This window comes from Acipenser ruthenus, chromosome 8 (genome assembly GCF_902713425.1).
Source record: "Acipenser ruthenus chromosome 8, fAciRut3.2 maternal haplotype, whole genome shotgun sequence".
NCBI lineage: Eukaryota > Metazoa > Chordata > Actinopteri > Acipenseriformes > Acipenseridae > Acipenser > Acipenser ruthenus.
In genome coordinates this window covers 47,039,741-47,050,774 of record NC_081196.1, presented here as the reverse complement: position 1 = coordinate 47,050,774, position 11,034 = coordinate 47,039,741, and the positions used below count along the sequence as shown (strand labels likewise).

At 36.9% G+C, this 11,034-nt stretch overlaps 1 long non-coding RNA gene across 1 annotated transcript; it reads right to left on the bottom strand.

Moving 5' to 3' along the window:
• Positions 1-7,411: 7,411 nt before the first annotated feature.
• LOC117407376 (uncharacterized) lies at positions 7,412-10,753 on the bottom strand. The gene is made up of 3 exons (XR_009329447.1): positions 10,623-10,753; positions 9,348-9,465; positions 7,412-8,396 (listed from the first exon to the last, which is right to left on the bottom strand). It is a non-coding gene; the product is annotated as an uncharacterized LOC117407376 (long non-coding RNA).
• Positions 10,754-11,034: the final 281 nt, after the last annotated feature.

The window sequence follows — 11,034 nt, the reverse complement described above, 5'->3', positions numbered from 1 at the left end:
ATTGCCACCAACATCATATAATAATCTAAGCCTCAGAAGGATTACTAAACAACTGAAGCAAAAAAAAAAAAAAAAAAAAGATGTGTTGAAAAAATTGTCAACAAAGGTAGGTAAAGGACACGTACAGCAGTCTTGGGATTAATTGTGTGTAACTCCAGGTGGAGCTGTTCAGTAAGGTTTGAATACTATGCATGCAAGTCCATGTTCAACATTAAAAAGAGCAGTCTAATTATCTACACTAAAAATAGTTTAAGAATTATTCATTCACATAACACAAAATGAAACATTGTCGCAGCAGAAGAGGCTATGTTCATTTACACTTAATCAATGAGCATTCGTATGGATACCAAACCTGTTGACAAGGTCCTGGAGTGTCTTAGTTTATTTGAAGTTTTTAATCGTATGTTGCCCCTGTGTTCAGAGCTGGCATTAGACTGGTGGGAGCCCCAGGCAGAGGCTAAGGAGTGACCCCCTCTGTCCCACCCGCACATTGGATGACTTCCACTGCTCCTTTGCTTAGAAAAGGACTTTCACATAAGAAATAAACAAATCACTTTACACTCTTGTGATGTAATCAGAACCTACAGAGATGTGACTAATAGTAAGTTAATGCACAGTGCATGTGTGTTTGTTTTTTGACTTTATGAATTGATCAGTATTTACAGCATGATGCTCAGACAACTTTGAATTCCCCCAATCAAAATATTTGACAACGTAGCTCATTAAAATAGACCCCAATATTAATATTGAAACAGTAATGTACTTCAATTTATAAAGAGTGATCTTAGATCCTAAATGCATACAACTCCACAGCCTAGAATATGGCACTTATACACAAAAACAACAGAAATACATTAATTTTTGCATAACACCTAGATAGATACACAGAACATTAAGAAATAAGGAATACGTAAGCCTGTTCATTTCATGTGTAGCCATTGTGCTACTTGCTGAAACTTGCTCTTATTTACATTGACACATAAGTATAGTGGCTGCTTTACTGCGTCCACAGACTAGGACTGCACTTTGTACATTTCTTATCTTTGTCTAACAGACCAGGTCATCTTCAACAAAGAAGCAACATTTCAGCTAACTCTTATCAGGGCAGGGCAGGACTTTACTTTTTTTAAAGGTATCTTGTTCATGCGAGTTGACTTGCCTGTATTTATAAGATTAAGAAAATCTCTGCTGAAAAATAGAACATATGGGTAACACGTGCATATATATATATATATATATATATATATATATATATATATATATATATATATATATATATATATATACAGACATGCTCACATTTGTTGGTACCCCTCCACAAAAAACTAAGAATGCACAATTTTCCCTGCACAGATTCAAGGCACCCTGTGCCAGGCACAGCAAAGCAGCCCCAAAACATAACCGAGCCTCCTCCATGTTTCACTGTAGGTATGGTGTTCTTTTCTTTGAAAGCTTCATTTTTTCATCTGTGAACAAGCTGATGTGACTTGCCAAATAGCTCCAGTTTTGACTCATCTATACAAAGGACATTCTCCCAGAAGGATTGTGGCTTGTCAATACGCATTTTAGCAAATTCTAGTCTGGCTTTTTTATGTTTTTCTTTCAAAACTGGAGTCCTCCTGGGTCTTCTTCCATGGAGCCCACTTTCGCTCAAAAAGCGACGGATGGTGCGATCAGAAACTGACGTACCTTCACCTTGGAGTTCAGCTTGTATCTCTTTGGCAGTTATCCTTGGTTCTTTTTCTACCATTCGCACTATCCTTCTGTTCACTCTGGGGTCGATTTTCCTCTTGCGGCCGCGCCCAGGGAGGTTGGCTACAGTTCCATGGACCTTAAACTTAGCTTTTAATTTCATCACTTTTCAGGAGGAATGAAGCATTATTTCAATGAGCTGTAAGGGTACCAACAAATTTGAGCTTGTCTGTGTGTGTGTGTGTGTATATATATATATATATATATATATATATATATATATATATATATATATATATATATATATATATATATATATATATATATATATATATATATATAAAAAAATTTGTGATATTTGTATAATGTTTAATGTGATATCTTGTAACAATTGTAAGTCACCCTGGATAAGGGTGTCTGCTAAGAAATAAATAATAATATATAACATAAAACAATACACCTTTCCTTTACACAGTTGACTAGTTCATTTCACAATCATTTTATCTTTATTTAATACAAAATGTACAAACTTGTCTGTCACAGAAAATATAAATCTTACATACATTTCAACACACAGACACACGCACACATTTAGTACTGAGGCACTTAAACATGTTCATGTTTACTTTGATTACTGCCAATCAATTGTTAACCCTTGGAATGTTGGGTGACTGACCAGCATTTTTCAGGATATTTCAGCAGCTTCCAGTAGAATGTAGATTGCTTTCTAAATGAGCTAGTCCTAAAAGGAAGTTCTGTCAAACATTTTAACTAATGAGCTATGAATGTTCTGCTTGTTTCAACTTCCTTGCCAGCTAAACTGATAACTACTTAAGTTCACCAAATATATATTTTGCATTGGGAATGTTTGAACTATAGTCTATACAAAGGATCTCGAATGTGGCTGCTGTACAGTGATAATTGCCTGCTGAAAATGGAAACTATTAAATAAATAACTGTTAAAATGTAGTGTTTGTGTTAACAGCGCTAGATCCACTTTTGTCCTTAGTGTTCACAAAGAGACATCAGCATGTTTCAATCTCACATGGTTTGGAACACCAACTTGTTAATAAAGATGAATTGTGTACTGCAGAGCTGACATAAAAGTCGTAAAGCCAGAATGAGATTAAACAAAAATGGTACTTTGATCTGATTTGTTAAATCCCGTATAGAGAGTGATAGCAGTAGGAGACAGATCTCATCATCAGCCTTGCTATCGATCTGTATTGGTAACCTGGTACCTGCAATCTAGGCCATGCTTTTCTTACTGTGCTAATACTAAATGTAATATAGTATTACTAGTGTTTTAGACTTTTGTTCTGCCATTCAATGAAGTGCACACACTTTTAGCATATCTACGTACAAGACATAGCTTGAAATACAAAATCAAAGCAGATTTCTAATTCTGAAATTTAAAAAGGGAGTAAATCCACTTACCACATTTTGAAAAGCAGGCTCAGGAATATACTATATTCTAAAACATGAAAATAGTGATGAGGTTTCTCCTGAGGATTACATTCAAGCTTGATATTCACATATTGTAGTCCTAATAAGAAATGTTAAAGTAATGAAAAGGCTTGCCTGCCCTAACCCTTTTAAAAGTTTACGAGATTGGATCTACAGAGTCATTTAGCAGTTTTTCCATTTAACGCTGGCTTTACAAAGCATTTACTTGGGTACACTTTTCTTATTACTCTCTACTATCACTCTGATGGCATGTAGAAAAAACATCCACCAAATTAACAGGCTTTTATATCATAAAAACCTATAAACACGCACCTCATTATTACCAGATTACACGCCTCATTTACGAAAGGGCACCAAATGTACTGTCCCATTTACTAACAGAGAATGTATTAATTGACATGCCATAGCGTGAACACTGTATGTATTGGGAGCAATAATTTAATGTGCACGATAATGTTCAAGACTTACCCGTGACCACTGTGATATCAAAAGCCACAGCAGTCCAGGCATATCTTTTGGTCAGTGGCTTATTGTGAAGGAGGAGGTGGCTTACACTGACTAAAAATGAGCGATTACCAGACACAGCCCTCCGCAGGGGACAGGCAGAGGCAACATAAACTAAAACTGCATGCACAGGAGTTCGAAATTCTAGTGGAGGAGGTTGTTTTAAATTATAATACTTTGTATTGTTTGTACCAATGCAATGCACTATAAAATAAAATCTAAGAAATTATAACATTAATTCATGTTTATTCACTCTTAATATAACATATTATTTATAGGTAATGTTCAATGCTCTATATGAAAACTTTAATGCAAGTAATGCCTCCATGATGCCAGATAGATTTCAATAGGTTTTAATAGAGCGCCTATCAGTGGTTAAAGCCTGGTTTCCAAACAAACTAATTATCGCTCACTTTGTGCACACTACGATTATAACCCTTTAGTACATACGGTGTGAATAAAGCTCATCTCATTATTCAGAGCCTTTAACTATATTACCATGCATTGCCATACAAATCACATATTCATTCTGATTACCATAGTGTGGCACAATAAAATCAGTGTGCACCATAATATGCCCACTATTTCGCACGGTAATGAATACAATTAAAATAATGAATACGGAAATCATGAACGTGCACACTAATTACAGTTACAGTGCACCATAAAGTTTAGTGTCCTTTCATAAATGAGGCCCAATGTGCTTACTGGGGAGAAAAGACATTGTAAACAACAACACAATAAAACAGAAATATGAGTCACTCTAACAGCCGCAAATTCAGATGGAATCAGAGAATCTGTGGCGATTTTTAAAATGTGTGTTTGCTACATCAATGAAATACAATGACATTCTACAGCAATTCATATGGATTTGCAGCCGTTACTTTGAAGTGTGAAATAATGGCCTCATGGCATATTATGATACGAATGATGAGTTCCTTTAAATCTGTTCTTTTGATGCTTCCTTTTCCGGTTTGTGGTTCAAATGTCTTTTTGACATGATGATTCAGTGCAGGAAACATCACAATGTATTATAATAACCCTGGGTTCTGTGCCAACGAGGCTGCAGGAACAGCACTGCACCATTCGTAAGTGTATCTACATAGATGCAGGAATAGCCTGGCATTAAATAAGGGACGGGGTGTGAGATCCTTATAGAACAGCCTGCTGTAAAATTGTACTTTTAACATTAAAGACTTTGAATTCCATGATTTTCTTATATTTCATCTGTGCTAGAAAATAAACGTTATATGTAAATACAAATACATGATCTCAAAGCCTATGGAAACACTGACCCCTTTCGATCCATTTCGGGGATATGGTAACAAAACAGATCCCCAGTGATCCTTTTTAGACATGTCTTGTTTGCATTAATAGGAGAGAGGAATTGAAGAATTGTTTTAGGACACATATCTTCACTGCCAATCCCGAATGTAGCCACCAGTGTTGCTGCCTTACTGGTAATCAATATTTAGTCTTCTGTCATCCTTTTCAGCAACTACGCTTTATAATGGGAATACAAATCCTTTAGACGATGAGGAATCTTCAGTGTGCACTCAGTCTCTTCATGTGACCGAAAATCCCTGAGAAGGGATGCTTGTCCTCAGTGACACATAAAGGCTTTGTATTGGCAGGAGGGGGTTTGAGGAGGGGAAGTGGGGCAGGTCATATGTGCAGCTGGATAAAATTAAGTCACTCTGCCAGTTCACCTGATTGGGCTTGTTTCTAAAAATATACAGAAGCCCTTCCTAGTTTTTTTTTTTCTGGCAAATGAATCCACCCTTCTGTCCTAATGTCAAGTCTTCCTCCTCTGCCGCTGGTGCTGGTGCTGGTGCTGGTTCTAGGGATTGTTGCTGAAGACCTCCATCATGAGGGGCGTGACGTCGGGCTGGATGTCCTGGATCTTCAGTACCTGTTTGGTGTTCATCGTGCGCAGCTCCGTCAGGCAAGCCATGATCTTTGGGAACAGGAGCCTGGAATAGGATTCATTATCAATGTACAGGGATCTGATGCTTTCACAAAATATCACCCCTGCTTTACTGTATTTAATCCATATTATTAGACTTTACCACAGCGAAACTCACTAATTTTAACTATGACTGTATTTACAGTTTACTAAATTCTAGATACTTAGATGTGCTTTACCACTACACTACACTGCATGTAAATGGAAATGACATACACACGTTTGGACAGACAGACAGGTGTCACCATATATCCACTTGGTCAAAAGAATGTCTTAACCCAATATGTAAAAATGCAAGTGCGACATTGTGGAAGGGATATGGTATATACAGTATATGCATCCCAAACTGGGGATATAAGTAGGGAGCATAGTCACTATAGCATGGGGAAATACCTCACATTCATCTTCATCAGAGCAGTCAAGCAGTTTGGAGTTTATTCTTGTGCACTTACTTAGATGGCTGGGATCTCCTGGTGTCAATGTATGTTTTTAATATTAAAGCAAAACATTCTATAAATTTCAGTGCTGCTCAGGTGCCTAGGTTGACCTAGGTTCTGTAATTTCAGTGCTGCTCAGGTGCCTAGGTTGACCTAGGTTCTGTAATTTCAGTGCTGCTCAGGTGCCTAGGTTCTGTAATTTCAATTCTTTAGACTTCAAATTCATATCAATTAGGTCAGGAAAACATGTTGATAAACTGAATCATGAAGAAGTTAGCTACTTGTTATTAGTATGTCACCCCCCATAACTGTATAACAACTTAGGGGTAAGCATTAACTACTGTACCAGAATTAATGTTGATTTAAAAAACTAAGTATGCTACTGTGCATTTGGTGCAAGTAATTAGCAAAAAGCTTCAATAAGATGATTTTAATTTAAATTGCAGTGCTGTACTATTTGTTGTAAATGAGGGGAGATTTGTAGAAATGATATCAAAATCAGTACATCACATTGCATAACAACAAGGATCGTTTTTTGTGATTTAGATCGCCTTTTAAGATCAAATCAATGTAGGTGTTAAAAGGGTTCACAGAACACCTACTGTCGCAGCCTCACATTAATATGAAGTCAGTTAAGGGGAGGGATACATGCGGTTTTAAATAGCAGTGCATGTTTGGATCTTAAGGAGGAGTAACCAAGGCTCTAATTTCTTTCTAATTTTATAGTAATAAAGTGAAGACCTAAATGATGTGTTCATGTCATGACAAAAAAAGCAATTAGCAGCATAGGAGGCTGTGGCAACAGATATCAGATGACATTCTCTGTTGAACCTGTTGCAAAGACCTTTCTTATTTTATTTCCTGTTGCCTAGAAAAAGTTATTTACTCAGGTCAGCAGTGTGCACACCTACACGTTCTCCATGGTAATGCATATTCCAATATTCCAAATTGATGGTTGGACGTACAATTTAAAGGCTACATTTCCGCATCTGTGAATCTTACAGAAAACTTTACCTACAGGCATCACAAAACGTATCACAGGCAGGAGTGGATGAAAGCCAGACCAAGACAAAACTGCCTGGACTGGGCACTAAAACAAGCAAGACGCTGCACTGCCCAACCTTCAGGCACTTTCTCAGAGTTGCTGATGCTATTCTTATAAAGCAAGATAAAAGTCAAATGTTAATAAATTTTTGAAAATGCATAGCACTATTTCTGGGTTTCATTCATACAAGGAACTATATAAAAATACAAATAATTTGGAGAATCTTAATGTGCAATGCAGAATTCAGGGTTTTGCATCGCAGATTTAAAAAAAAAAAAAAAAAAAAAAAAACTGGTCGTGTAATCCTAGGGGCACTCTTCTGGTTTTAGTGAACTTCTGGGAAAAGGGTGTATTGAAATAGTACCAGCTTGATTTGTATTGTATTACTACTATTATAAACTATAGTCTTTCAAGTTTCTGACATTCATATTAATTTTGTATATTGCTCAGAGTATTTTCATTATTGCTGTAGTTTTCTTGAATTTTAATACATTTTAAATTTTTCAACCTCCTCATAAATTGCTTTTATTTAATCACTTTGATAATTTTGCCAGTTCTTTTGAACGTGTTCTGAGGCAGTCAGTGAAAACATTTGTGTTTAATAACTACAGGCGGCACACAGTCTTATTATCAGCTAAATCAGAAGGCTTTGAACTCCTGTACTTTATACAGACGTATATGATTATTAGTTCTTTGTCTGATTTCACCCTTACAAAAGATTACCAAAGTAAAAGCATAGCAATGTGTAATAAAGCATAGTGAAAGCATGGTAAAGCATGGGTAAGCATTGTAAAGTTCAGAGAAGTATAGTAAGGGATATGTAAAAAAAACCTTGGCAAACCATGGTAAATGCATATTGTAACTATAAGAAAAGCAGGGTAAAACTGAAACATTATAGAGCATAGACCCTAGATTTGCACGAATCTTGGATTACAGAATCTTATCAATGGTAACATTAGGTATCCAAGATTAGTGCTAATCAGGGTCTGTGAAACCATTCAATTATATTCTGCATATTATAGAGTCAGTTTGTGAATGGAAATAGCACTGAATATCTAGGAGACTCGCCTGAAGAAGCCCTTGCAGCCTTCACAAGTCATGGCGTTGAAGTGGTAACCGGTGGCATTGTCCCCACACACCCGGCACAATCTGGGCTCTCCGTCGTCGTCAAAATCATCGTCCTCGACCACTCCTCCATCGCAGCTCTGCCTCCCCTCCAGCTCCTCCTCCTCTAGCATCTGGACACAGCCAGCCTCACCCTCGCTGCCCTGGTCACTCATAGAGCCTGCAAGGCAAACACAAACCTGAGCATCAGAGGCGACTGCTGCCATGATACAAATCCAAGTCCAATGGTATTTCCATGTCTTGGTTTGTCTATATTTTAAACTGGGACACAACTTCTCTATACAGGAAGTCATGCTAACAAATGACTAAATAAAACACAGATCAGCTTCAGAATATACTGCAATACCTTTTTTGTTTCTTGACCCATGAACCCTATTAGATAATGCAAGTCTTTGACAATGCTGACCCAGATGCCCTACATAACTTGTGTCAGCGGAGTGTTCAAAGAACTAGGTCAGACAGATCAATTGTTTAACCATCTTAAAGTACATGAGATATTCGTGTTTAAAAAATCATCCCTCGGCATAGTCTGTGTTAACTGCAATTACCATATTCAATCCCTTCAGGAAACAGAGGATGTGACTCTTCCATAAAGCCTGTTAGTGTGGGAGTGAATTCTTCAACAAAATTAGAAGAAATTTGCCATCTCTGTTTTACCTAATAAGGGCTTCCCACAATTAAACATAACTTGGCCCACACTTTGAGATGCATAGTGAGCCAAAGATGTTGTGGGTTGTGTTGTGGTCTGAATTTACTGTGGTACAGTGTAAACTGGTTAATAGAATCACTGGTTAATAGAATTCTATTCAGACACACACCTTAACAGGTATCCAGGGTAATAATGGTCAAAGTGTGTGTGGGGGGGGGGGGGTATTAGTATAAGCATGAAGAAAATAATTATATGTAATGTATCATTTTTCAGAGGCACTCATATATACTGTATGGGCCAATAATCATTCAAATCCTGCCCACAAAAAGAAAACAAACATATTTTTCTACAAGCATAATATGATAAGGAAAAAATATTTTTGAAATGTATTTATTTTTCTGACAATTTCACTATCTTAAAAGGAAAAAAAAACAACATTAAATGTAGTTTGGGAAACCCTACCTGTTCAGTTGCAGTTGTGCAGTGGGTCTGCATGGTTTGTTGTTCTGGGTGACGTGGTGCTCCCTCTTAGAGCATTAACCAGGGTCACAACATGTGGACAACTCTGCATCCCGATGAGCTGAAAACAGACACAAATCTGAATCGTGACCGGGACACAAACAATGCAGTACTTTTACTCCTTTTCATTTGAAATGCACTTTGGAATTCAAATGGAAGACAACTTCGCTGATCCAACTGTGTGTTTGTTCTGCAAGTACTCAGGAGACCTAATTTCATTTACAAATGAGGGCTTGTTTTCAGAACATACTGAATAGACTGTTCCCAAATATTAATTTTCTACCCGTTGCTATTGTGAGAAAGATGGTCCTTGTCCTTATATTATAGTATACGAGTAGACCCAGAGATAAAACCTGAGACTAAAGCTAGTGTGAGATGATGCTGTGATGAAACTGCAAGGAAACACAAATTCAATTCTACAGTATAGCAAAGCACACAACAAAAGCAGAAAATGCAAATTAAACTGTGTACTATATTTTGTTTGGGCGCACAATAGGGTATACTGTACCAGAGACTTAGTAAACTAAACTAACATTGTGCCAGTACATGTGAATCAATGTAATTGTAGCATTCAGAAATATGATTAAACTATCCATTTAATAAACTAAAATAACAACTGTTCAAGTACAGTCATAATAAAAAAAAACAATCAAAAGCTTAGACCTACTTAAAGTAATGACTGTAGTTCAAGGAAACGGCTAAATGTTTTGCCTTTGCACTCTACCAAATATTTCAATTGCATATTTGAGCTGCACCAGTCTTAGATGTTTTGAGCAGGGAAGCAGACGAAAGCAGGAGAATTCGGTTTTGCAACCATAAGGTTTTATTAAATCGAAAACAAAAAAGCAAAAAAAAAACAAAAAAACACAAAAACTAAAAATAGGACTTTATACAGGAACTCAAGAAAAAAAATAGGAAACAAAATAAATCCTGAAAAACAGGTCATACACGTTTCAACACTTCTTTCAAGCAGGCTTGTGCAGTGCTTAAAGCCATTCCTAGCCTATCTACAAACAAAGAAAACACAAAGCTACCCCTCAATATACAGATTACCTGTGCAGGTAAACCCCCTACCTCAACCTACCAGGTGTGTATGGGTGCATTTATACAATCTCAAAATATTCCAGAATTCAAACAATCAATAAATACATATTACCAATATCGCCATGGCATATACAAAATGCATTTTAAACATACTGTATTTACATTTTATTTTACCTTAACCCGTTTGCAGCCTCCATCAGCAATGTTCGAGTCACCTAGTGGTCTTTGGTTCGCCACCATCGGCCATGTTTGATTCCACGCTATGCATCCCTTCTTAGCTATATAAGCACGGCAATCTGTCATTAAACTGCAGCAAACTAGAGAGGCAGTCAAGCCCTTTGCAAACCTGCCAGACTTGTCTGTTCGCGTTGAAGAGAGTAGCTTTGATTGGTGTTGCAGATGTCTCTGCTACACACTCACATTCCCAGCTCACCTGCAATTCTTTTTTTTTTCAGCCCAACAAAAACTTCATATTTGTATTTTCTAGGGGTTTTAATCTTGACACTTTCTATTGATCCGTTTATTATCCGATCTACTCGCTTGATTAAATTGGATTAATCACACCTGTTTACTAGTGTATTGAAAG